The sequence below is a fragment of the Danio rerio genome, chromosome 10 (assembly GCF_049306965.1).
Source record: "Danio rerio strain Tuebingen ecotype United States chromosome 10, GRCz12tu, whole genome shotgun sequence".
Classification (NCBI taxonomy): domain Eukaryota; kingdom Metazoa; phylum Chordata; class Actinopteri; order Cypriniformes; family Danionidae; genus Danio; species Danio rerio.
The window spans coordinates 1,062,755-1,090,310 of record NC_133185.1 but is presented as its reverse complement, the minus strand read 5'-3'; the positions used below and the strand labels follow the sequence as shown (position 1 = coordinate 1,090,310).

Sequence of the window (27,556 nt, the reverse complement as noted above, 5' to 3'; positions counted from 1 at the left end):
TCAGAAACACACACAGAGAATATGCATGTAAATTATGCTAATAATGTAGAAATAATTACATGAGCTGATGCTGATGGTGACCACACGAGGCAGCAGAGAGTTAAACATGCAATATTTCATACAGCTACAGTATGTTTTAAAATAAAAATTGCTGAAGGATAGTGGGTGTGAAACTGAGCATTTTAAGACATCCGCTGCTTCAACAGCATGCTTCTCAGAGAAAACGTAAGTGTGCAGATTCAGAATTAATTACAGAGCCTACTGAAAAAACCTGCTTAAACCAGCCTAGGCTGGTTGACTGGTTTAAGCTGGTCGACCAGGCTGCTTTTAGAGGGGTTTTGGCCACTTCCAGGCTGGTTTCCAGCCATTTCCAGCCTGGTCTTAGCTGGTCAGGCTGGGAGATGACCAGCTAAAACCAGCTTGACCAGCCTAGCCAGGATGGGAGCCCAGCCAAAACCAGCTATGTCCAGCTTAAACCAGGCTGGTCAAGCTGGTTTTAGCTGGATTTAGCTGGTCATTTTCCAGCCAGACCAGCTAAAACCAGGCTGGAAATGGCCAAAACCCCTCTAAAACCAGGCTGGTCAACCAGCTAAAACCAGCCAACCAGCCTAGGCTGGTTTAAGCTGGATTTTTCAGCAGGGGAGTGTTTATATTTGGTTGAACTGGTCCTGCGTCACAGTGGCACAGTGGGTAGCAAAATCGCCTTACAGCAAGAAGGTCGCTGGTTCGAGCCTCGGCTGGGACAGTTGGTGTTTCTGTGTGGAGTTTGCATGTTCTCCCTCTGGTTTCCCCCACAGTCCAAAGACATGTGGTACAGGTGAATTAGGTAGGCTAAATTGTCCATAGTGTATGAATGTAAATGAGAGTGTATGGGTGTTTCCCAGTGATGGGTTGCAGCTGGAAGGGCATCCGCTGCATAAAACATATGCTGGATAAGTTGGCGGTTCATTCCTCAGTGGCGACCCCAGATTATTAAAACGACTAAGCTGAAAAGAAAATGAATGAATGAATGAATGAATGAACTGGTCAAGACTTTTGTCAGGTAGTGTAAATGCATGTGCACCCATTTGTGCTGGTCTGAAAAGGAGGTGTGTTAAGGCACATGGTTGGCACATTACTATTACAAAAGACCACCAACTAAAAGCTGCTCTAAAGTCATAGAGCAGGTTTTGTTGTTGTTTTTGTTGTTGTTCTTATTTTAAGAGCATCAGGACACAAAGGACTCTTCCCTAAACCCAACCAACAGTGTTTTCAAAAGCAGCGATTGACCCGCCCACCCCTTCCCTAAACCCAACTGACAGTGTTTATAAAGCACCAATTGACCCGCCCACCCCCTTCCCTAAACCCAACCGACAGTGTTTTCAAAAGCACTGATTGACCCGCCCACCCCTTCCCCAAACCCAACCGACAGTGTTTTCAAAAGCACCGATTGACCCGCCCACCCCCTTCCCTAAACCCAACCGACAGTGTTTTCAAAAGCAACGATTGACCCACCTACCCCCTTCCCCAAACCCAACCGACAGTGTTTTCAAAAGCACCGATTGACCCGCCCACCCCCTTCCCTAAACCCAACCGACAGTGTTTTCAAAAAGACACCGATTGACCCACCCACCCCTTCCCTAAACCCAACCAACAGTGTTTTCAAAGCAACCTAGAAAACGAAAATCCCTCATGGCAGCCTGATTTTTCTACCACCTTTTCAAGTCTTACCACATTCTCACCCTGTTTCACACAGAAATGCAAAATTCCACACAGAAATGTAAACTGGCCTAGCCAGAACTTGAACCAGCAACCTTCATGTTGTGAAGCGAGAGTGCTGACCACTGAGCCACCGTCTCGCTCCACAGTGTAGCTTTCTTTAACTTTAATTTTAAAATGCAGGGTTCCACACAATTCATTCATGTTATCCCAACATCAATCGATTAAGTTAACATAACAAACCCAAGTGGATTGAACATAAAACAATTAAGCTGTCCTCTAAAAATCTCAGGAGTGTTATTTCAGCTCATTATAAATAAATAGTCTAAACAAGCAGTTTTTGAGTGACTATGTACTGGTTTTGTCCCTGACAGGAGTTTCATTCATCCTGACAGTACCAGTATGCACAGTTTCACCCCCACAGCGATTTGGCACAGCGCATGTTCTGTTGTGGCGTGAACAGAAATGTCTTTACACTCGTGTGCGGAGGATCATCATCAGTGAAATGATCTCGATGTGATTGATTAATGGCAGACATGCGTGCGCTCATTGTGTCTCTAATGGACGTATCAGTCACACGTCTGCTGTTCAAATTAGACGTCATTAATTGTGACAGGAGCGGTGACGGTGTCGCGCTGAAGGGACAAACTGATTAAATGCTTAATTTTGTGAGGACACAAGATGCAAGAAGCTTTGTTTTGTTTGTGTAGTTTGGTTGAGCTCATGAATATTAATGAATATTCATGTTGGGTCACGTAAAGCCTCTAATCTGGGGCATTTTGTGTGCCGCTTCAGATGTGACGAGCTCTGGCTTTAGCCCACAATGTTTGCTGTTTGTCCTCCTGAAAATCATCATGCATTATTAACTGTCACTGGTTCACTGAAACTAGTGTGTCCTTCATTTAAAGTAGACTTTTCTACTGAATTAAGCGAAACTAAATAATGGTTTGTGGTGTACACCTTTTAAACGAGCTGAAAAAAATGAAATGCTAAAGTTATAGCATCCTGTTACACTAAAAATGATGGGTTGTCTCAGCCACAATTGGGGTTGAATATAAACAACGTTTTATTTAAAATAATCCAAATAATTTCGAGCGAACTATGGGTTATAACAAGCCAGCATTTATAGAGTGTTTTATTGCTATATAAATTGATATAGTTTTTATTTCTGGGAATATGTAGAACGCTCTAAAATAATCTCAGTTGTAACCCAATGTTGGGTCGAATCAATCTCGGGCTTGTCCATATTAGGCTTGCCACAATAGACGGTGTTGACGGTGATACCGGTTTTAAGACGCAACACCGATGACATCACTTTTTCACTGTGACACCGTCCCCACATTTGTTTTTTTAAGTATTCGTTTATTTTAATTAAATGTTTATTTGAATTAAATGTTAAACACAATTCTAAATAATTTACTTAAGACGAGAGCATGCTCTATAATTATCATCTGAACATAGCTACAATGCGTCATATTTCATTTATCACATGAAGAGAACGAGAGGAGTCGAATTCACAGAAAGAGAATGGCGGACGATTTAGTGTCAAAACGCAATGCAAAAGCGCCTGTTTGGCAATATTTTGGGTTCAAACCAAACGCAAAAAGAGAACCTGAAGACGTTAATGAGGCAATCTGCAAACTTTGCCTGACAAAGGTGGCAGCAGTTGGAGGAAACACAACTAATTTATACACGCACCTTCAACACACCTATACTTGATGTTCAGGTGAGTCGCGGGTAGATAAGATCAATAGCCATAAATACGCAACGCATACTCTCATTTTAAAAATCACGCGACCATCATCTCACAATGTGTAATAATAAGCTATCTTTTTCTATTTTTTTTATTAAAACAAGAGTGAACAAGTGCCATAAATAAGCCAACTGCAGAGAAACAAAGCAGCCATCGCGGCAACAGCCGTAAGCACTTTTTCCGAAGTTCAGCTGTTCTTTTTTGCACTTGATTATTATGCGTTTAATGTAAAAAAAAAAATCCATACTTGTTTGGTTCCAACTTCCACAGTTATTTCAGCCTGTAGCTGTAATGAAGTTCACGGCCCTTTGGCCGCCGTGAAGGAGGCGGAGAACCGACGCAGGTTTAAATTATTTATTAATAACAGTAAACCAAAACAAACGGACGGCAGCTTCTCACGAAGACTGACGTCAAACTGAAAGCAAAAGTAAAACAATATGCCTGGGCCTGGTCCTCTCTCGGCTTCCACTGCCATCGTTCCTCCTCTTATAGTCCAGAGCTCCTTCCGTGGGATCGGAGGCCGGTGCGCAGCACAGATGCATCCATTTACGCGGCGACCTCATTCCGTTCCCACGGCTCTCGGCCACGCCCCCTCGCCACAGTAGCATTGTTGTGTTTTTCTTCGTTATGTTAATAAAAGTTCTGTGTTTAATAACAGTTAATTTTTTTTTTTTTGTAGTTTCCTTGTCTTCCATTCAAACAATTAACGCCGAATTGGCAATTCCCGCAAAGCTGAAAGTGAAAGTATAATACGCACGCATTTGTAAGCTATTTAAAAGCAGAAAAAAAAAGAGGAAACCCCCACCCCACGGTGATACCGGTATTACCGCTGTTGTCACATGTCGATTAACCGGTGGGGAAATTTCCTCATCGTCACAACCCTAGTCCATATTTGACTTAACATGGATTAAAAACAACCCACACTTTTTTTTAAATGTGTGTACTAAATGTTGTCAGCAATAAAAACAAACCCTAAGTAAACCCTAATGCTCTTGTCATATGTTAAGCGTAGAGACTAGCATCATGACGGTGTGTTGCCAAATCTGAGCACAGTTTGAGACAGTTTTGAGATTTCATATATTCATTTTCTTGTCGGCTTAGTCCCTTTATTAATCTGGGGTCGCCACTGCGGAGTGAACCGCCAACTTATCCAGCAAGTTTTTACGCAGTGGATGCCCTTCCAGCCGCAACCCATCTCTGGGAAACATCCACACACACACACTCATACACTACGGACAATTTAGCCTACCTAATTCACCTGTACCGCATGTCTTTGGACTGTGGGGGAAACCGGAGCACCCGGAGGAAATCCACACGAAGGCAGGGAGAACATGCAAACTCCACACAGAAACGCCAACTTAGCCGAGGTTCAAACCAGCGACCAGGGACCTTCTTGCTGTGAGGCGACAGCTCTACCTACTGCGCCACTGCCTCGCCAGTTTTGAGATTTCTTCCTGCAATCTCACTTCCAGCAAACTCCAGCATGTGAGGGGGAAATATCAGAGAAGCTCCTCTTTATAGACGTGCACTCGCTCAAGGAGCCCTTTATTCACACTCTACATATGCAGCGTAAAATTTGCTAATTTATCTAGATATTTAAAAAAATTGAGCTGATGTTCGGTCAAATATGGACAAACCCAATGTAGGTCCTATTAATTTAGTAATAAAACAATGATAATAACCCAGCAGCTGTGTTGTACACAATTGGAAAACAAATATAGCTTAAGGAGCCTAAAAATATCAACCTTAAAATGGGGTTAAAACAATTAAAACTGCTTTTATTCTAGCTAAAATAAAACAAATAAGACTTTTTCCAGAAGAACAAATATTAGAGGGAATACTGTGAACATTTCCTGACTCTGTTCAACATCATTTGGGAAATATTTGAAGAAGGAAAATAAATGCACAGGAGAGGTAATTCTGACTTCAACTGGATGTGGCCGAATCTGAGCACTGTTTAAAAATTTCTTCCTGCTATCTGCTGTCTATTTCCAGCAAACTCCAGCATGTGAGGGAGAAATATCTGAGAAGCTCCTGTTTATAGACGTGCTGAAGGAGCTCATTGTTCACACTCTGCATATGCAGCGTAAAATGTCAAATTGGCACGGCCTCCGTCACGCCAACTTTCTCCCTGTCCGGCTCGTCTGCCCACAAACACAAAGGCCAGTCAGCCGGCCTGATTTCTGAACAAAAGCAAGCGCGGGACGGCAGAAATCAGCAGCCTCGTCCCCACACACACACACACACCCGCAGCAGACTGGATCTGCACACTTGAGTGGCTCCGGCAGATGACACACGCTGGTATTAAGACACATCAACAGTTGGGGTTTGGAGACGAGGCGACGGTCCTGTTTCTGCCGCTCACCTGTGTGTCTGGTGCGGGGCCAGAGCTCGCCGCGAGGGCCCGTCCTCATCCTCAAACTGCACTACGCTCCAGTGCACTTGCAGGAGCGGCTCTGGAACGGGACAGCAGACAGCAGGACCGGCAGCTCGGCTCACGTCCCGCCTAGAGCGAGACACATGCCGCTCCGTCAGCAGGGGAGAGAGGCCGTGCAAGATGCTGACTCCTGCAACAATATATACTAATACATATATATATATATATATATACACACATATACAGTTGAAGTCAGATTTAATCGCCTTCCTGTATATTTTCCCCCATTTTCTGTGTAACAGAGAGCAGATTTCTTCAGGACATTTCTAATCATAATAGTGTTAATAACTCATCTCTATTAACTGATGTATTTTCTCTTTGTCATGATGACAGCACATAATATTAGACTAGATATTCTTCAAGACACTAGTGTTCAGCTTAAAGTGACATTTAAAGGCTTCACTAGGGTAATTAGGGTAAAGTTAGGGTAATTAGTTATTAGTACACTGTCAGAAAAAGGTACAGTGAGGGTACAATTTTGTTCATAGAGGAAACAAAATATATAATTATACCTTAAAGGTCCCAGGGTACAATTTTGTACCCAAATGGGCTATAAAATGTACAAACGTCCAGATTTAGGTTTAAAAGGTAAAATTTTGTACCTTTTTTAGCACATTTGGGTACAAAATTGGGTCCCACTTTATATTAAGTGCCCTTAACTAATATGTACTTAAACATGAATTAATGGTTTGTTTCAATGTACTTAGTGTAAATACATGTATTTACTGTGTACTTATGCTTGATTAATACATGTATGTAATTACATTTGTAATTAACTTTTGTAATTACATTTGTAAATACACTGTTGACCATCCCTTACACCTTAACCCACCCTTAAACCTACCCATACCACCAAACCTGTCCATAACCCAACTCCTATCCCAACTCTAAAGCACCACAAGTGTTCTCAAATACATCATAAACACAGTAAGTACATAGTAGTTAAGTTAAGTTATATTAAGTTAACACTTAATATAAAGTGTAAAGGACCAATTTGGCACCTTTAAAGGCACAAATATATATATATTCTTTACCTATAGGAACAAAATTGTACCCTCAGCTTATGATAAGATCAAGACACCACATAACACTAATTTAAATGTAATAATACGAAACATTAATACTAAAATACATCATTTAAAAATATAAAGTTAATAAATTGAATTAAATATTTTAATAATTAAAAATTTTCATGTATTCAAATTTAATTTTCCTCAAACAATATTTATAATTTAATGTTTATTTATTCATTCATTTTCTTTTCGACTTAGTTCCTTTATTAATCCAGGGTCTCCACAGCGGAATGAACCGCTAACTTATCTAGCATGTTTTTACGCAGCGGATGCCCTTCCAGCCGCAACCCATTTCTGGGAAACATCCACACACACACATCCACATTAATACACTACGAACAATTTAGCCTACCCAATTCACCTGTACTGCATGTGTTTGGACTGTGGGGGAAACCAGAGCACCCGGTGGAAACCCACGCAAACGCAGGTAGAACATGCAAACTCCACACAGAAACGCCAACGCCAAACAAGCGACCTTCTTGCTGTGAGGCGACAGCACTACCTACTGCGTCACTGCGTCACCCAAATTGAATATATAACTTTAATCATTAAAAACGTAAATACCAGTCTTTGCTAACTAATTGTTTAAGATGTCTACAAAATGAATCTTAAATCTTCAGCAAAATAAATAAAAACTAATTCTATTATTAACTCTTTTAATTCTATTTACAAATTCTGTTATTAATAATTACAACTAATATTGTTTTTTTTTCATTTATGTTTTTAATGAAACAAATCAGAAATTTTGAGCAAATTCAAAAATAGCATTAAAATAAAAGCTAATGAAATCATTATTTCGACTAATTCTAATTACTATTTCTATGATTAATAATAACTAATATTATTATTTAATTAATTTTACATTTTATGAACTTTTTTACAAAACAAGTGTGAAATTATAAAAAAAACTAATTCTATCATTTTGTATACTAATTCAAATTAATAATTATATTATTAATAATAACTTAATTATTGCTATCAATTATTTTATTTATTTAGTTAAATATTTTACAAAATGAATCTACACATTTTATTTTTACTATGTTTTGACTTAATTTAGAAATTACAAAATAAATCTGAAATTTACAGCAATTAAAATAATTTAAACTAAAAAAATTTAATGAAAACTAATTCTACTATTCTATAATTCTAATGACTAATTCTGTTAATAACTATTATTATGATTATTGTTATTATTATTATTATTACTATTTAAAAATGTATTTACATATCTTTAGAAAATGAATCTGTGGATTACAGCAAATTTAAGAATAATATGAAAATAGAAACTACTCCTATTATTATTTCAACTTTTCAAATTTTAATGACCAACTCTATTATTAATAACCAATGTAATTGTTACTATTTAATTTACTCAATTAAAAAATACAAAACAAATCTGAAATTTACAGCAAAATAAAAACTAATTCTATTATTTATTCTATTTTCTAATTTGTAATAACTATTATTATTATTATTATTATTATTTAATATATTTTCATTTATTTATTTATTACATTTTATTTATTTAATTTTTTTAAATATATTTTTATAGGACAAATCTGAAATGTACAGCAAATTTGAAGATAGCATCAAAATAAAAGCTAATTGGAAAATGCAAAACTCTAATAACCTTGGAAGGAAGCTGCCGTTTCTGTTCTGAAGTGCCATAAATTATATAGCATGTAAACGACTGCTCTTCTCACATTCATGATGACGGGTGTTAGAGAGAGCGACGCCATCAGCATAATTAAAATGCATAAATCTATAGTAGAGGGACGATAATATGATCAATCAAATGCTTTGTTGTGATGATCAGAGTACATGTGTCAACGCTGGCAGAACGGCCTTCTGGGATACCGCAGATCATCTGTCTTACATCAGAGCCAATTCAGCATCACTTCAGGATGGAGGAGAAGCAACTGAGATCAGTTTAAGGATGTAATGTAGCCTTTTAAATATGTATATACAGGGCTTGACATTTTTGGTCACGAGCCACTCGCAATTTTCACAATTTTGTTGAAGGGAAAATATTTTTTATATGCTTAAATGTGCGTCCTAAAATCTTGTGTTCATGTCTACATGCCTCCTCATTCAACTTTTCTGTGTGTTGTGTTTGAGCTTGAGCAAATGGGCTGTTGTTTCATAGTGTTGCATTGTATTTCACATGACTGTTCAGGGCTCAACACTAAGGATTTACCAAATTGCCTTTCCTTTTTGAATGTGTAAAAACAAGCTAAATTAACATAAATAATTGACATTTAAAAAATTTATTATTCTCATATATCTAAAACTATACCCAGTAGCCTAGTCCGTCCAGACTTAGGGTCCCATATCATTAGGCAACTATCGATAAATGGAGAGTAATCTCCTATTAAAGCAATGTTATTGTAAAGGATGACAAGTAAAGCATATTAACATAAATAACTAAGCAAAATAAAGCAGGTGAAAAGTGTTTCAGGTGTGATCATGAAAGGATGATCGAGTGCATCTGTTCAAATTATGGTTAAATCGAAAGCGGCAACCGCTGCTGCATACGAAAAAAATCTCAAGCTCTTTAAAGCAGAAGGAGTTATTTCTCGTCTATTCAAAGAGAACTGATCACACCAGTTACGTTTCCAGGTACGGTTGTTGCTTAGCGCAATGAAACGGGAGCGCGCACGCTTTTAAAAAACACGAGCGCATCACATCAGCTGAGCGCGTGACACTAAAACCCTCATCAGTAAGTGAGGGAGAAGCGATGTTCACCGCGTGATCATGCTCTCATTCGTTATTTACCTGCTTTCAGACAGTTATTTTTTATCAGTCGTGCTGCTTCTCAATTCTAAGGTCACATTTGCACGGACGACCATAATCTAACATTCGAATTGACGAGCCAACACTGGCAATTAAAAACTGATCTTAAACCAGCCAAAGTGGCTAATGGGAGTTGCTCTCTAACCTCCCACAGCTGAAATCAACCCACATTTGGCGGGTTGGTGGGTGTGATTGTCAAGCCTTGTATATATATACATTTATATATACAGTATACATATATATATATATATATATATATATATATATATATATATATATATATATATATATATATATATATATATATATATATACACACGCTGCTCTCGAAGGCTGCATTCATTTGATCAGAAATACAGTTTGAAATTAAGATTATTAGACTTTAAAGGTCCATACAATATGTAAAATAAGGCTTTGCTGTCAATATGCACTCAATGGCCACTTTATTAGGTACACCTTACAAGTATGGGGTTGAAACCTTTTGTTTTCAGAACTGCCTTAATCCTTCATGGCAGAGATGCAGCAGTTTCTGAAATACTCAGAGCAGCCCGTCTGGCAACAACAAACATGAAACGTTCAAAGTCTCTTAAATGCCCTTTCTTCCCCATTCTGATGCTCACTTTGAACTGCAGCAGATCCTCTTGATCATGTCTACACACTTAACTGCATTGAATTGCTGGCATGTGATTGGCTGATTAGAAATTTGCGTTAATGAGCAGTTGGACAGGTGTACCTAATAAAGTGGCCGGTGAGTATACATAAATACATATAAATGTTCATACAGGTTTTTCAAGAAACTTTCAAGAATTTAAGATGCTGATGATGGTTAAACGTGTCAATCTTGGGAGAAGGATGATCCACAAAAAAAACGTTGAGCCATAATTGGCGGCTACAAGCAGTTCATTCAATTCATATTCATTTTCATTAAAATGGGGAGTTCTCATTTCTGCTGTCCCTCTAAATGGACAGATTAAGAGGAGGAGACGGAGCATCATTCACTCCCGCTCATCCACATCCATCTGTTATGTCACAAACACTCTCTTCCTGCACAGATTTTAAAGGCACATGGTGGATGAATGAAGCCAAGAGCCTCGGAGAGACGACAGCATCCAACAAACAGCTTCATGTCTAATACTGAAGTAAGAAGACTGTGGTCATTAGGGCTGAACAATCTATCCTTAATATCTCAATGTGTGTTTCCGCAATACTCACATCACAGGATTAGATTATTTATTGAAGATTAAAAGATAAAGATATTATTACTCATTCATTTTCCTTCAGCTTAGCTCCTTATTTATCAGAGGTCACCACAGTGGAATGAACCGCCAACTATTAGATACCCTTACAGCTGCAACCCAGTACTGGGAGACACCCATACACCCATACTCATACACTAGGGCCAGTTTAGTTCATCAATTCCCCTATAGCGCATGTGTTTGGACTGGGGACACCGGAGCACCTGGAGGAAATGTAATGAAGCAGACAGAATACCAGAGGTGCGGGCAAAATAAGGACAGTTTATTAGGGACAAAGTTCAACACAGGCAGGCTGCCGCATGCTGAGCCTCGGCGGTTGCTCACAATCCCGGCTGGGGACAGGATACTGGCCGACACTCGAGAGCTGGAGATCATTGGGCAGAGCAGAGTGGAGGTAAGAGCTGAGAGCACACACGAAAGACAGGACAAACTGCAGATAAATGAGTATGAGTGGATGATCCACAGACAACGTGACGTACAACGAGAAAGGTGTAATGATCTGACACTGAAGCAGAGAACACAGAGGTATAAATAGAGACGCTAATAAGCTACGAGTGGAGGCATGTGCTAAGGAAATGATAGTTAATAGAAAGGATCAACAGCGGAGAGACCAAAAACAATACTGAGAGTGAGGGAATTAATCAGATCAGACCTGACTCATGGCAGGAAACCCATGCCAACATGGGGAGAACATGCAAACTCCACACAGAAACACACACAAAACTGGAATTTGAACCAGTGACCTTCTTGCTGTGAGGTCACAGTGGCCACCGTGTCACCTGAACCAATCATCTCTCTAATGCTGCGTTCACACCAGACGTTTAACGAGCGTCAAGTGTGAGTGATTTACATGTTGAGTCAATGCAAACGCGCGAATGGACATCCTGCGGCGCGATACGCGCAAATGGCGTGGCGCAAATGACGCAAATTGCGCGAATGGCGCGGGGCGAATTGAGCGTTTTGCGCGTTTGAAGCGCTTAACGAGCGTTTCGCGCGAATCTCTCGATTTCGAAAATCTGAAATTCAGCGGACATTTGCGCCGCATTAACCAATCAGAAGCTTGCTCTTGTGGGGGTGTGATTGTAACGTATCGCCTGTTGTTGGTGTTCCGGGGAAAATCCTCCAGCCTTCACCGACAACAGTTCATCAAACTGGGCTGGGCTCAGTCAGAAGCACCGCTGAAAGCCTCCGTCATCCAGGTTCAGTTTCTGGAGGAGTTAATGAGCTCACAGAGCTGGATGCTCCTCTGAAAGAATCTAGTGGACTCAGACACGGCCCTAAACGTATCAATGCTGTTTTTTAGTCTTCATAAAGCACATAAACACTGTTACTTTCTTCATAAAATCAATGTTAGCCATTTAGCTATGAAGCTAGAGTCTTCGGGCAGAAAGAAGTCCTGCCAATCACGCAAATCCGCGTCTGTTCTGATGTGAATTTGACACGTGAATGAAGCGCATTTGACGCGCATATGAAGCCAGTAAACTCAAATGTTCACGCGGCTATTTACGCGTGAATATCGCGATTTATCCGCGTGTTCCGTGTCTGGTGTGAACACAGCATAATAATTGTCATGTGTCAAATGCAATCAAAAGACTGACAATCATTTTTGATACGCTTGCACTTCACTAATTCATTAAATATGATCATTAGTTGTTTCAGTCAAGAACGTGTTCATCTTTAAAAACAGATAAGATCAACTGGGAACAAGGCTAAATAACATAAACACAAGAATCAAAGAACACGGCTAGACAAGGAAATGAAAACGCTACATAAAGTGACAGGTTTGTTTGACTAACAAAACAAACAAAAAACACTCGTAATAACACTCGCAATGTGTGTGAGCCAAAGACTCCCCAAAGACTTCCATTCATATGCACGCAAAAGCGTCATGCGTCAAGTTTCGCAGGTTGCTGCGGTGCTTTGTTCAATCGTGGTGAACTCTGACCTCCAAAATCACATCACTGGACTCAATCGAGAATCAAAACATGACCTCTCTGGACAGAAATTTAAAACATAGAGCAATCGCTCGCTTTTTTTAACGTCTAATAATCTTGTTTAATCCCGCCCCTTTTTGCAGCTCCGCACAACAAAAATTCGTATGATCAAACTCTAGTGTGACCGCAGCTTAAATAGCCTGTGTAATGAGTGCTTGAGTAGCTTCAGCTGGGAGTGTGCAATCAGATGCGATTAGGAAGCGGTGTGTGTGAGCGGTGCATGATGGGATTTGTAGTGCATTTCATGGCTGAGTTATAGTAGCAGTAGCTAGATCTCTGGTGACTGCAACACATTGACAGAAACATTCACCATTTAAATAGTTTGACATTTATTTAGACTAATTTGTACTTTTAAGGCACGCTGGGTTATTTAAACCCAAATTGGATCAACAATTTGGACTAACCCAAACATTGGGTTAAATTTGGTCCTACTAATTTTATTTTAAAATTAACCCAACAGATGGTTTAGTCCATATTACACCCGGAATTGGGTTGAAATAACCCAGCATATTTGAGAGTGTATTGACAGTTTAGCTCACAGATTTGATGTACAGCACCCACACCCAATGAGAAGTTATTAGTTTGGGAAGATACAGTAATTTAAATAGTTTTAAAGTAAGTTACAGCTGCTAAATAATACATTTATTTCTTGATCATCATTTCCAGAATTCTGCATCACGGTTTTACACACGACAAAATGTGTTAAACAGAGCCGAACGCACTAAACTCTCAACGATGACTCAGAGCTAAATGAAATTAGCCTTAATTATTGATAAGCGCTCAGTCAACAGGAGAATAAATGATCATACGGATCCCTGTGTGTGTGTGTGTGTGTGTGTGTGTGTGTGTGTGTGTGTGTGTGTGTGTGTGTGTGTGTGTGTGTGTGTGTGTGTGTGTGTGTGTGTGTGTGTGGCTGAATATGCTGAATGTGCTCCAGTGGCATTATTATGGGCTTTGTTGGTTGGTGCTCTTTATGCGGCGGATGATCCTCTCTAATTAAGCAGCAGACAAATAAAACAAAGACAGGCCGGGTTCTGAAGGCTCGTTTAAAGGTCTTTTAATGAGTCCTTGTCTCGACATTTAGAGCGGATCTCAGCGCAGGGCATGTTCTTTAAATCAAGACTCATAAAGTTAATAATATGATTGCGGATGATAAGAGGAAAGGTCAGCTCGCTGCAGTGCTGAACACTCGGAGAACTGTTCATCTGTGCTGGAGATCTCAAACTTCAGTTTTTAATCTGCTTTCTGATCATGTGCGGCAAGACTTTACAGGTTAATTACAGTTCAGTTTCAATACTTTAAAAAAAGTTATTAAACTCATTGTAACTTTGGACTGTTAAGTTGACAATAGCTATGCAAATTTAATTTCCTTGATACTTTTAAAGGCAACACGGTGGCACAGTAGGTAGTGCTGTTGCTTCACAGCAAGAAGGTCGCTGATTCGAGCCTCGGCTGGCTCAGTTGGCGTTTCTGTGTGGAGTTTGCATGTTCTCCCCGCGTTCGCGTGGGTTTTCTCCTGGTGCTCCGGTTTCCCCAACAGTCCAAACACATGCAGTAAAGCTAAATTGTCTGTAGTGCATGTGTGTGAATGATAGTGTGTCTGTGTTTACCATTGATGACTAACATTGATGCCATTTGGAACACAGCCGTGGCTCATGACGGAAGCTATAGCTGACTTATTATTTAAAAGCAGGATTTATGTTATGTCTCCAAAGCTTGTGAAAACAAAACACACAGCATACGTTAATGCTTTTAATGTATAGTAGGTTATTTATTAAGTATCTGTACTGTATATGACATGGGCCCGTTAGTTAGAACATTTCTGCAGTGGTTTGCATGTAATAATAATACTATAATAATAATAATAATAATAATAATAATAATAATAATACTATATAAATAATAATAATAATAATAATAATAATAATACTTTAATAATAATAAATAATAATAATAATAATACTTTAATAATAATAATAATAATAATAATACTATATAAATAATAATTATAATAATAATAATAATAATAATAATAATACTTTAATAATAAGAAGAAGAATAATAATACTATAATATTAATAATAATATTAATAATAATAATAATAATAATAATAATAATACTATAATAATAATAATAATGATGATGATAATAATAATAATACTTTATTATTAATAATAATAATAACAATAATAATAATAATAATAATATTAATAATAATAATAATAATAATACTATAAATAATAATAATAATAATAATAATAATACTTTAATAATAATAATAATAATAATAATAATAATAATACTGTAATAATAATAATAATAATAATACTTTAATAATAATAATAATAATAATACTATAATAATACTATAATAATACTATAATAATAATAATAAATCATGATGATCATCATCATCATCATCATTAATTTTATTATTAAAGTAGAATTGTTTTTCATTTCCTAATAAATAATAAATATTAAATTTATTTTCTTAATAAATCGCCTCATTATTTATTTATTTATAATTTATATATGAGATTAGAATATGTGTTAGCTTTTGTAAGTAATTTTATGTTTTAGAATGGAATATGTAATGTTAATAATCAATAATATTTATAAAGGAAACATAGGCCCAATATGTGCCGTTTACATATATTTCAGTTAATACAGAAAGCGAGTGCATGTTTTTATCAAAACTAATATTGTTTGTTTTTTTGTTTTTTTAAATGTGTGTGCGTGTAAAAAAATATAATTTGCACAAATAAATGATGGGGTTCTTCTCTAAAGAAGTAGTTCCTCCACTTGTTTAGAACATCATTATGGGCGATTTATGTGATAACTAACGTAGGTAATGCGATGGATCTGCGACAGAGAAGCTAGGGGTTTTGGGAAACACTTGTCAGTACATCGCTCTTTTCCCAAACGATGCATCGTACTATGATAGCTCAGCCATGAGTTAGGTCGCTGTTTGAGAAACCACCCCAGATTATCACAGATAATGTTCTCCAGCTCTTTGAAACTGACCCTTTCAGGCACTAATCCTAATTGTGGTGTTTTGGTGACTGTCACTTTAAATTTAAATGAGGCCGTGCTCTTTTCAGAAGAGGGCGGAGCTACAAATGCCTGTGCGTCAGCATAGTGTCAGATGTGAAACAGCAGTGTGTGTGTTGTGAGTGCTGGTCAGGTGTGCTTCAGTGTGAGTGTGTGTTCATGCTTCTGTCAGTCTATGACGCTCCTGTCGCTGTTCATCTAGAACTCCACATCTATAATCCTCTTAGTCTATGCTGACATTATCTTCAACAGCTCAAACACTCTAATGGCGAATGGACAGACGGCTGCTTCTCACTCAGGGCTGCTGGACATGCTAATGAGATGGAGAGGTGGGCACTAGTGGGCGGGGCTTCAACCATCTGATGACACGTACAAAGGGAGAATGTCAATCAAAGTGTTTCTGCATCAAGTCTGATCAGAACAAATGGAGTGAAATACTGTTCAGCATTAGAGGCGGGTTACAGTATATTCACACACTGCTGACACACGACTGGGTTTAGTCCCCTTATAAAAGTGAGTTCTGAATAATGATTCTCCTTTCAGTCCCTGTTCACCTGGACTGTCTTGTCCTAAAAAAAGTTTTACCCAAAATGAAATAAACAGTAGGGTGTAAAATCGGAGAGCACTGGGACGAGTAAGAGCCACGCTTGCAGAAAATCTGATTATTTGCAGGAGGCTTTGCCTCATATTAGTGGTGATGCTCATCGTATGTTTCCCCTCGGGTTTACTGGAGCACAGTTTGTGCTAATAAATAAATAAATAAAGAAATAAGTAAATATATGGTACAGAGACTGTGATACGGAGGCTCAGTGGTCAGCACTGTCACCTTACAGCAAGAAGATTGCTGGTTCGAGTCCTAGCTGGGCCAGTGTGTGTTTCTGTATGGAGTTTGCATGTCCTCCCCGTGTTGGCGTGGGTTTCCTCCGGGTGCTCCGGTTTCCTTCACAGTCCAAACACATGCGCTATAGGGGAATTGAGTAAGCTATATTATCCGTGGTGTATAAGTTAGGGTGTTTCCCAGTACTGGGTTGCAGCTGGAAGGGCATCCGCTGTGTAAAACATATGCTGGAATAGTTGGCGGTTCATTCCACTGTGGTGACCCCTGATAAATAAGGGACTAAGCGGAAAAGAAAATGAATGAAATTATGTTGGAGTCCACAAATGAATTGCACCATTTGCAACGGCCTTAACTGTTCATTCATCTGTTTGTTTGCAGAATCAGATCATTAAACAGACACGCCATTGAAGAGCTGCTTTTAAATAAATGACGCCATACATCAACCAAAAACCTTCATGACTAACCCTAATGGACTTATGGCATTAACAAAAGACTTTAAGTGCTTTTTGTCATTTCTGGAGCTTCGCAGACAACGCCACCGTCAATATATAGAGAAATAAATTACGCTTTGCTTTCTGTGCTGCGCAGAAAAATATCAGCATTTGAACAAACTTTAAAAAATGAGTGTTATTTGTAGCAGATTAAATGTTTGCTTTTTCTCAAAGTATAATTTAACTTTAATTCAAACTTATTTCATTTAATATAAATCAATAACATCTATTGTGGTCAAGAAAAAAACAATAACCTTTACACAAAGTTATAGAGACATTTATTTATTTATTTATTTATTTATTTATTTATTTATTTATTTATTTATTCTTTTTGTTTTTATTTATGTATTAATGTATATTTATTTATTTGTTTGTTTGTTTATTTGTATTTATTTGTTTATTTATTCTTATTTATGAATTTTTGTTTGTTAAAATTTATTAATTATTTATTAAATTTTTTATTTATATTTTTTGTATTTATTTTTGTATTTATATTTATTTATTTATTTGTTTGTATTTATTTGTTGTATTTATTTACATTTGTTTGTTTGTATTTATTTGTTTTTATTTGTTTGTATTTTTTTCTTTTGTGTTTTTTAGGTTAAGTAAACATGTAAATGCTGTAAAAAAATAGATAAATGAAATAAATACAAATCCTAATTTTTTTTACTTTTTCCAATATAAAAATGTTCTTTGAAAGAAAAAAAAACACACTTGTTAAATATTTTCAGTGTAGGGCAGTAAATAAAAGGCAAGTTTCATCAAGGATGGTCTGTTTCTGGCTCCTGCAGATGGCTTTATTTATATCCCCTGTCATTTGTGTTGACGTTTGGCTCCTGATTGGAGAAACCGGATCTTTCTGTTTAATATTTCGTGATTTGCTATGTTAATAAGCCTCAGAGGAGCATCAGTCAGCACGGTCTTCCAGCAACCCACAATTCACTTGAGTCTTTACCACAGACTGAGACATTGTGAAAGCTAAATATTTGGCTGCTAAAGCTGAAAAATGTTGCTTGTGATTGCAGATCTGCGGTCACTGAGAGCTCCAGATGCAGATCAGTGTGGAAAACCAGGCAAGAGGAGCAAACGCAGGTCACTTTACTGGAGGACAACACAGTTAGATTCACATTGTTCAGATGTAGATTTCTGCATAGTGTAGACAAACAATAAAATAAATAAATAAATAAATACATAAATAAATAAATAATATATACATGCAAAGAAAAAAATATTTATTTATTTAAATATTCTTTTATTATTATTATTATTACTTTGTTTTGTTGTAAATATATATTAGTATTTTAGTTTTGATTTAATATTATTATTATTATTATTATTATTATTAATTTATTGTTTTTTATCATTATAGTTTATAATGATTAGAATGAAATTATAAATAATAATTATATTAATATTTATCATTATTAATATAACAATTATATAATAATTGTATAATATTTTAATAATAAGAAATAATAATAATAAATACAAACTAAAATACTAATATTTTATTTACAACAAAAACATACAGTAATAATAGTAATAATACTTATTATTGTTGTTATTATTATTATATTAATGTTTAAGATTATTTTGCTTGTTTAAAGGGAAAACTCACTCAATTTTGACTCATTTCTATAAACAAGCCAATATTTTTTTCTTGTCTAAAAAATTCTTTCTGATTTAAGAAAGTTAAAATATTTGCACTAAAACAAGACAAAAACACTAGATAAAAGTAACTTGTTCAGCATGTCCACTGTTGAATGTAATGCAATAACATGCACCTTTTGCAAACTTGCTTATTTTAACAATAATTATAGTGAAAAAGCAAATTAACCTGTAAATGAACTGGAGCAAACGAGAAGAAACGCCAACACTTCAGACTCTCGCTTGTTAATTAGCCTAGAACAATAAGCATAAATTGGCAGTTTCATAAATATGACTGTCAAATAAACACACCCGCAAAAGACACAATTATATTTACTATTTAGTCAAATGTGGATCATTCAGATGTCCTTTCTTCACAGTTTAGATCAAAGATGATCCCTAGCAAAAATAATAATTAGTTAAATAATTAAAATCAAGTATAATAATAATAATAATAATAATAATAATAATACTATATAATAATATAATATAATAAGTAAAATAATAAATAATACATACATACATAAATACACTATTATATTATTATGATATATTAAATACAATATACAATATACAATAATCAATAAAATAATAAGTAAATAAATCAATAAATAAATAAACAAATCAGGTATAATAATAATAATAATAATAATCATCATAATCATAATAATCATAATAATCATAATAATATAATACAAATAATTACATCATAATAAAAATATTTATTAAAATAATAATTAAATTAAATAATCAAGTGTATTAATAATACTATATAAAAATATAACATAATACAAAAATTATTAAAAATTAATAAATAAATAAGTAAATAAAAACAATAGATAACTAATTAAATAAATACAAAATAAAATACATATTCAAGTATAATAATAATAATAATAATAATATTTAACAAATATAATATAACATATTAAAAATAATTACACCATAATAAACAATTATTAATAAAAATAATAAGTATTTAAAAATAATAAACATAAATAAATAAAATAAATACATAAATAAACTCAAGTATATTAATAATACTATATAATAATATAATAAGTAAAATAATAAACAAATAATACATAAATTAATAAACTTCTATAGTAATACTATACAATAAATATAACATAATAATTAATAAAATAATAAGTAAATAATAAATAAATAAAGAAAATTGGGTATAATAATAATAATAAAATGTAATATAATATAATATAATATAATATAATATAATATAATATAATATAATTACACCATAATAAAAAATAATAAAATGATAAATAAATAAAGTATAACAATAATACAAAATAATAAATATAATAAAATGTAATAAAAATAATAAATAAAATTAATACATAAATAAGGTAATGAAAACAATAAGTAAAAAAAATAACTACTTAAATAAACAACTAATTGAATAAAAATAATAAAAATAATTAAATAAATAAATAAATGAATAAATAAATAAATAATCAAGTGTAATAATAATAATAATAATAATAATAATAATAATAAGAAGAAGAAGAAGAAGAAGAAGAAGAAGAAGAAGAAGAAGAAGAAGAAGAAGAAGAAGAAGAAATAATAATAATAATAATAATAATAATAATAATGATAATGATAAATATAATATAATATTTTTGGCCCCATTGTCTGAATATTGAATAAGCAAATATGAAAAGCAAATAAACTGGAATTAAACTGGAGTAAACGAGAACAAACGGCAACACTTCAGACTCTCGCTTGTTAATTAGCCTTGGACAATAACCATAAATTGGCAGTTTCATAAATATGAATGTCAAATAAACTCACCCGCAAGAGAGGACTTGTCGAGTGTTTTTTATTCTGAATTCATTAGTTCTGCGTCCTCCCCCGTGAGAGAGCGCAGTTATGGACTGAATCCATCACAGGCTTGACTTCATTAATTGCGCCGAGGACCCGTCGGTAACCCACGGGCCCAGGAGCCAAAATGGAGGACGGCGGAGCCTGAGAGGGCCAATTTATGTGTCAAAGCCTGCAGCGGGACAAGAGCGCACTTAATGCAGATCACTGGAAACGCATCATTATATGCTCCATTTACCAGACGCCCATTTAACATGCAATAATTAGATCAGTGCGTTGGAGGACGGAGGGGGTCCGCATAATGGGGTCCCCTGCCATAACATTAACCGGCCCCCCCAGGGTTGTCAAAAAGCTCATTTTTTTGGAGGGCCTCATTCTTTTGAGTGCATGTTTGTGTTTGTTCTCCATTATTCCTCAATCCGGCCGCTGAGCAATGTTATTCGGGTAGTTACCCCTAAAACACGATGCATCCAGCAAATTACTCGTGCATTCACATCATGCTGGACATGAAAAGAAAGCATCATTTCTTATCGAGATGGAGGGTCTCTTTGTTGTTGTTGGCGTTCGTTGCTGCTGCTTTTAGGATAAAACCAATAATGAGAAAAAAGCGATGTGTAGTGCTTCTCTGAGACGGACAGATTAACAAACGCTCTTTCTTTTATCGGAGCACTCACCACAATTGCTGGCTTTTTCAAGCGCACAAAGCGGCGATCGCTCACAGACAAACAACGGGAAAGCATTTGTTCTGCTGCTGTTATACGCCGTGTATGACATCCATATTAATCACTAAACTTTCCATTATTATAATGTGTGTAAATGATCTGGTCTTCATCTCAGTGAGTACAGTCTGGGATTATTTTAAAGAGCTGAAATGGTCAAATGCTGAGTTGTGATTGAGTTGCAAAAGTGAATCCAAACCTTGCGAGTACATGAGTGCACCCTCACAAATCTCTGTTCTTTTGAGTATGTATCTAAAATTAGTCAGTACTGAAGCCATATCTGGAGCTGATCTAACAAAGTAACTGAAGATAACGGTCCAAAAATGAGTAAACCCAAATTTATATGTTATAGAAAGATATCAAATAAAAAATATATAATGCAATACAATTTTATAAAATATTTAATAAAATAATAAATAAATAATAAGTATAGTATATTACTATATAACAAAATACAATTCAATATAATATAATATAATATAATATAATATAATATAATATAATATAATATAATATAATATAATATAATATAATATAATATGATACAATATAATTTAATATAACATAATATAATATAATATATTTAATATAATATAATTTAATATAATATAATATGATATGATATAATATAATTTATTATAATTTAATATAATATAATATAATATAATATAATATAATATGATATGATATGATATAATATAATATAATATAATTTAATATAATATAGTATAATATAATATAATATAATATAATTTATTATAATTTATTATAATATAATATAATATAATATATTTAATATAAAATAATTTAATATAATATAATATAATATAAATTATTTAATATAATATAATTTAATATAAGATATTATATTTAATATAATATAATATAATTTAATATAATTTATTTCATAAAATATAATTTATTTAATATAATATAATTTAATATAATATAATATATTATAAAATAATATAATACAATATAATATAATTTAATATAATATAGTATAATATAATATAACATAATATAATATAATATAATATAATATAATAAAATATAATTTATTATAATATAATATAATATAATATATTTAATATAAAATAATTTAATATAATATAATATAATATAATATAATATAATATAAATAATTTAATATAATATAATTTAAGATAATATATTATATTTAATATAATGTAATATAATTTAATATATTTTATTTCATAAAATATAATTTATTTAATATAATATAATTTAATATAATATAATATATTATAAAATAATTTAATAAATTATAATATAATATAATATAATTTAATATAATATAATATAATATAATTTATTTAATATAATTTAATATAATATAATATATTATAAAATAATATAATATAATATAATATAATATAATATAATATAATATAATATAATATAATATAATATAATATAATATAATATAATAAAATATAATATAATATAATATAATATAATATAATATAATATAATATAAATATTGATTGAATTTGAAAAAACTATCGGTTGGGTTTAAGGTGCAAGGTTAGGGTGCTGGGAAAACAAAATATTGAAAACAAAAACTGCAAGCAGGTATAGGCACATATTTTCTCAGTTCCGAAAAATGTAGCCCAGGGCACATATATCCAATGAGCATGGGTAGCCTTGTTTTTAACCGTGTATGAGAAAATGATGCCTAGTAACGCATTTGAGGTTGTCAGAAATGTACACAGGGACATCTAGTGGATTTGTGAAAACAAACACTCCAAGCAGACATAGCCCTGGGCAGTTATATCCAATGAGCCTGGGTTGCCTTAAACACCTACGAGAAAGCAAAGCTCAGTAATTTATTTGAGACTCTCAGAAATGCACACAGCATCCTCTAGTGGATTTATGACAAACGGCACATACAAGAAAATGATGCGCAGTAGCACATTTAAGATTTTCAGAAATGTACACAGCGCCCTCTAGTGGATTTGCACACATGGCCTTAGGCACATATTTTCGCAGTCCCCAAAATTGTAGCTCTGGGATCATACATCCACTGAGCCTGGGTTGCCTTATTTTTTAACCACATATGATAAAACGTAGACCTGTAACATAATTAAGACTTGCAGAAATGTATACGGCGTCCTCTAGTGGATTAACGAGAAATGGCACACATGAGAAAATGACACCAAGTAACTTATTTAAGATTTTCAGAAATGCACACAGCGTCCTCTGGTGGATTTATGAAAACCAAAACTGCAAGCAGACGTAGTCCTGGACACATATTTAACAGTTCCCAAAAAATGTAGCCCAGGGCACATTTATCCAATGAGCATTGGTTGCCTTATTTTTAACCACATACGAAAAATAACGTAATAGAGACTCGTGCGTATACGGCGGCCTTTACTGGACGTATGAGAAATGGCCCGTATGACAAAATGCCGCCCAGTAATGTATTTGAGATTGCCAGAAATGTGCACAGCGCCCTCTAGTGGATTGTAAACAAAAACTGCTAAAAGCTGGGTTCCCAAAAATGTAGCCCTGGGCACATATATCCAATGATTTGTTAAGGCGGCCTTTTTTCACCTCTAAGCTCATCTCTCTGACTCTGTGAACGGTGTGAAGATTTCCTTCCGCATAACCACAACAGCAACAACAACAGATGAGCTCAATCCAGGCTAACAGCTGTTAGCTGCGCTCTACGCTAGCCACCTTCTGCAGCACTTTATGGAGATCCTAATGGAGTAATTTATGGCAGAAATAAAAACATAACAGGTCATCAGCATTCCTCCTTTCTCCTGCGTGATGGCGAACGCACGCACGTCATTAAAACCAACGGCCTCTGGAATGCTGGGAAGGAATAAAAACGCATGGGGGGGTTAATGGATCCGAAGGCAATCCCATCAGCCTATATCTGATGGTGAATGCACTTGTAGGTAATGTGATTGTGTGCATTTTAGCGTCCGCATCTCAACTCAACGCAATGCAATGCTAGCAGACGCTCAGGTGCTAATATTACCGTCAGCTTCCATCTGTGCGGGAGCCATAAAACCACACTAAACCTGATATAATTTCACAGTCTTACAGCCCGTTGAGAGCGGCGCGCTTCACGATTTACACCGCACACACTCCGGCAGACGTCCAGATGAAAACTGACTGGAGATGGGAACTTAATTGTGGCAAACGTTTTAGTGCTTTGGTCTGTCAGAAAATAAAGCCCAGAGAAGATTTGTGTTGTTCTTCTTTGCATTACGCTCATTTTCGCTCATTTACAAGAGCCTTTTCCTGAAAACTCGATAATAAATTGGCCAAATATAGCACTGGGATGACGAGAAACAGCTTGCTTAGTAATAATAATGATGGTTTATGTTCGTTTTCTGAAGAAATCTTTTGATTTTTATTAGCTTTGCTCATAATAAATGAGTGTTTGAGTATATATCAAGAAACTTAATTCAAACATGCAGCACAAAATTAATTAGGCTAATAAATTAAGCTTTAGTTCAGTATAATAAATCAATCATTTGCTGTTAAAATGTGATTTTTAACATTTTAAAAATCATTGCATAGATGGACAGATTTCATAAGGCCTAGAAAGTGTAATTTAGGCACATTCAATTTTATTTATTAATTTCCATTAATAAAATTAAAATAAACCAATAAAAGAGAATCATATAACATTAAGTGTCATTTATTTACTTATTTATTTATTCATTTGTTTGTTTGTTTGTCACTATTATAAAAAATTGCAATAAATTATGAAAATGGATTTGAGGCACATCAAATGTTGTTAATTTGTTTGTTTGTTTGCTTGTTTTTATTACTTAAATTTGAACAAACGTTTCAAATGAAATTAAATCACATTAAAACAATATTTATTTATTTGTTTGTTTGTTGGATTGTTTGTTTGTTTGTTTTTTTGTTTGTTTGTTTGTTTGTTTGTATCATTAACATTTTAATAAACTACTAAAATGGAATTGAGGCAAGTTAATTTTGTAAGTTTATTTATTTAAATATTTATTTATAATCTAGAAGAAAACAAGATCTCTATACTTTTAAATTTAATTATTTTATCAGACATGAAAACTAAAACATTAGTTTTCTGTTATATATCATAAAAGTTAATTCATACAGACAGCACAGAATTTATGACAATATATGAGTTGTTATTGGTATGATATATACATATAACATTTATTAAACCGTTTTATATGTGGACAGATTTCATATGGCCTAGAACGTTTAAGTTCAGTTATATTTATTCATTTGTTTGTTTTTGTGTTTGTTTCCATCATTAAAATTTGTTCAAACTATTTAAATGTAATTTTGGCAGATTAAACGTGTTAAGTAAATAATAATAGATAACCTATTTTTTTATTTATTTTATATATTCATTTATTTGTAACATCATACAAATTTAAATAAACTATTAAAATGCAATTAAGGCAAATTAAATTTTAGTGATTTATTTACTTATTTATTTATTAATTTGTTTGTTTGTTTCCATTATAAAAATTTAAATAAACTAAAATGGAATTCAGGCACATAAAATTTTATTTATTTGTGTATTAATTTATTTATTTATTTATTCATTTGTTTGTTTGTTTCTATCATTAAAATTTAAATAAATTATTAAAATGTAATCAAGGCACATTATTTATTTATTTATTTATTTATTTATCTATTTATGTGACTGTTTGCTTATTTTTATTATTAAAACTTAAATAAACTATTAAAATGTAATGAAGGCATGCTAAATGGTACTGTTTTTTTATTTTTTATTATGTGTTTGTTTATTTGTTTGCTTGCTTCCGTTATTAAAATTTAAATAAACTATTAAAACGTAAAATAATAAACATTAATATTTATTTATTTGTTTGTTGATTTGTTTGTTTACTTCTGTTATTAAAATTTAAATAAACTATTAAAACGTAAAATAATAAACATTAATATTTATTTATTTGTTTGTTTGTTGATTTGTTTGCTTGCTTCCGTTATTAAATTTTAAATAAACTATTAAAACGTAAAATAATAAACATTAATATTTATTTATTTGTTTGTTTGTTGATTTGTTTGTTTACTTCCATTTATAAAACTTAAATAAAACGTAATGAAGGCATGTTAAATGTTATTATTTATTTGTTAGTTTGTTTATTTGTTTGTTTGTTTGCTTCTATTATTAACATTTTTATAAACTATGAAAATGGGTTTAAATCCAAAAGAAAACAAGATCTCTACCTATCTTATCAGACATTATTTGTCCTGTTCATTTCGGTGATTGTTTTATGATTCCCTTTTAATTTAATTTAGGTACGTTGCATTCATTTGCATGAATTCTCCTGTTTTTGTTTGCAGTCGAGCAGTTTGATATGATTCATACGGTGCAAAGTGTTGCACACATGACTAAAATATTGTCCGCTTTTCTCTCACAACTTTCCCAAACATCCTCCTGAGAAATAAAGCAGCTGTGAATGACTCAATAGCTGACACGCAGCGGCGGGAGTGTTGATAATGTGATGAATTTATTTTCTGAAGCTCCAGAAGAGTGTGTGAATCTCAGGAGAAACGTCTCCCTTCACTGAGAAAGAGCCCAACGTTCAGATTGTCTATAGATCCGCCTTTATTCTTCTGCATCTGGAACGGCAGCCTGTGATTGGCCAGTGGCTGCTTAGTGTTTTTAGCTTCGTGGGTAAAATTAAACTGGCCGTGACATGATTAATGCAGGCAATTTCGCTCAGCAGTCACACCGCCATATTTGGTGGCAGCCATCGTGTGTGTGTGTGTGTGTGTGTGTGATGACAGAATGTGTATGTGCTGATCATACTAGTAGAGAATCTGTCGTGTTTGGAGGCAGAAATCAGCTTCGTAAGGGGATTAAACCCAGTTGTGTGTCAGCAGTGTGTGAATATCTCCAGCCTCTAATGGTGAACATGCACATCTCCACGTCTGTATGTGTGAAGCGGTGCAGTTCTC

At 34.0% G+C, this 27,556-nt stretch overlaps 1 long non-coding RNA gene across 8 annotated transcripts in view; it reads right to left on the bottom strand.

Annotated features, from left to right (window-relative positions):
• LOC137496532 (uncharacterized) overlaps nucleotides 1–27,556 on the bottom strand; it is a 154,401-nt gene that overhangs the window by 62,948 nt on the left and 63,897 nt on the right. For 4 of the 8 annotated variants that reach the window (XR_012386061.1, XR_012386056.1, XR_012386058.1 and 1 more), the window contains one exon: nucleotides 5,817–6,018. The exons of the other annotated variants lie outside the window; for them this stretch is intronic. This is a non-coding gene — a long non-coding RNA (uncharacterized lncRNA). The remainder of the gene's footprint in view (nucleotides 1–5,816; nucleotides 6,019–27,556) is intronic. 8 annotated transcript variants of the gene reach the window in all.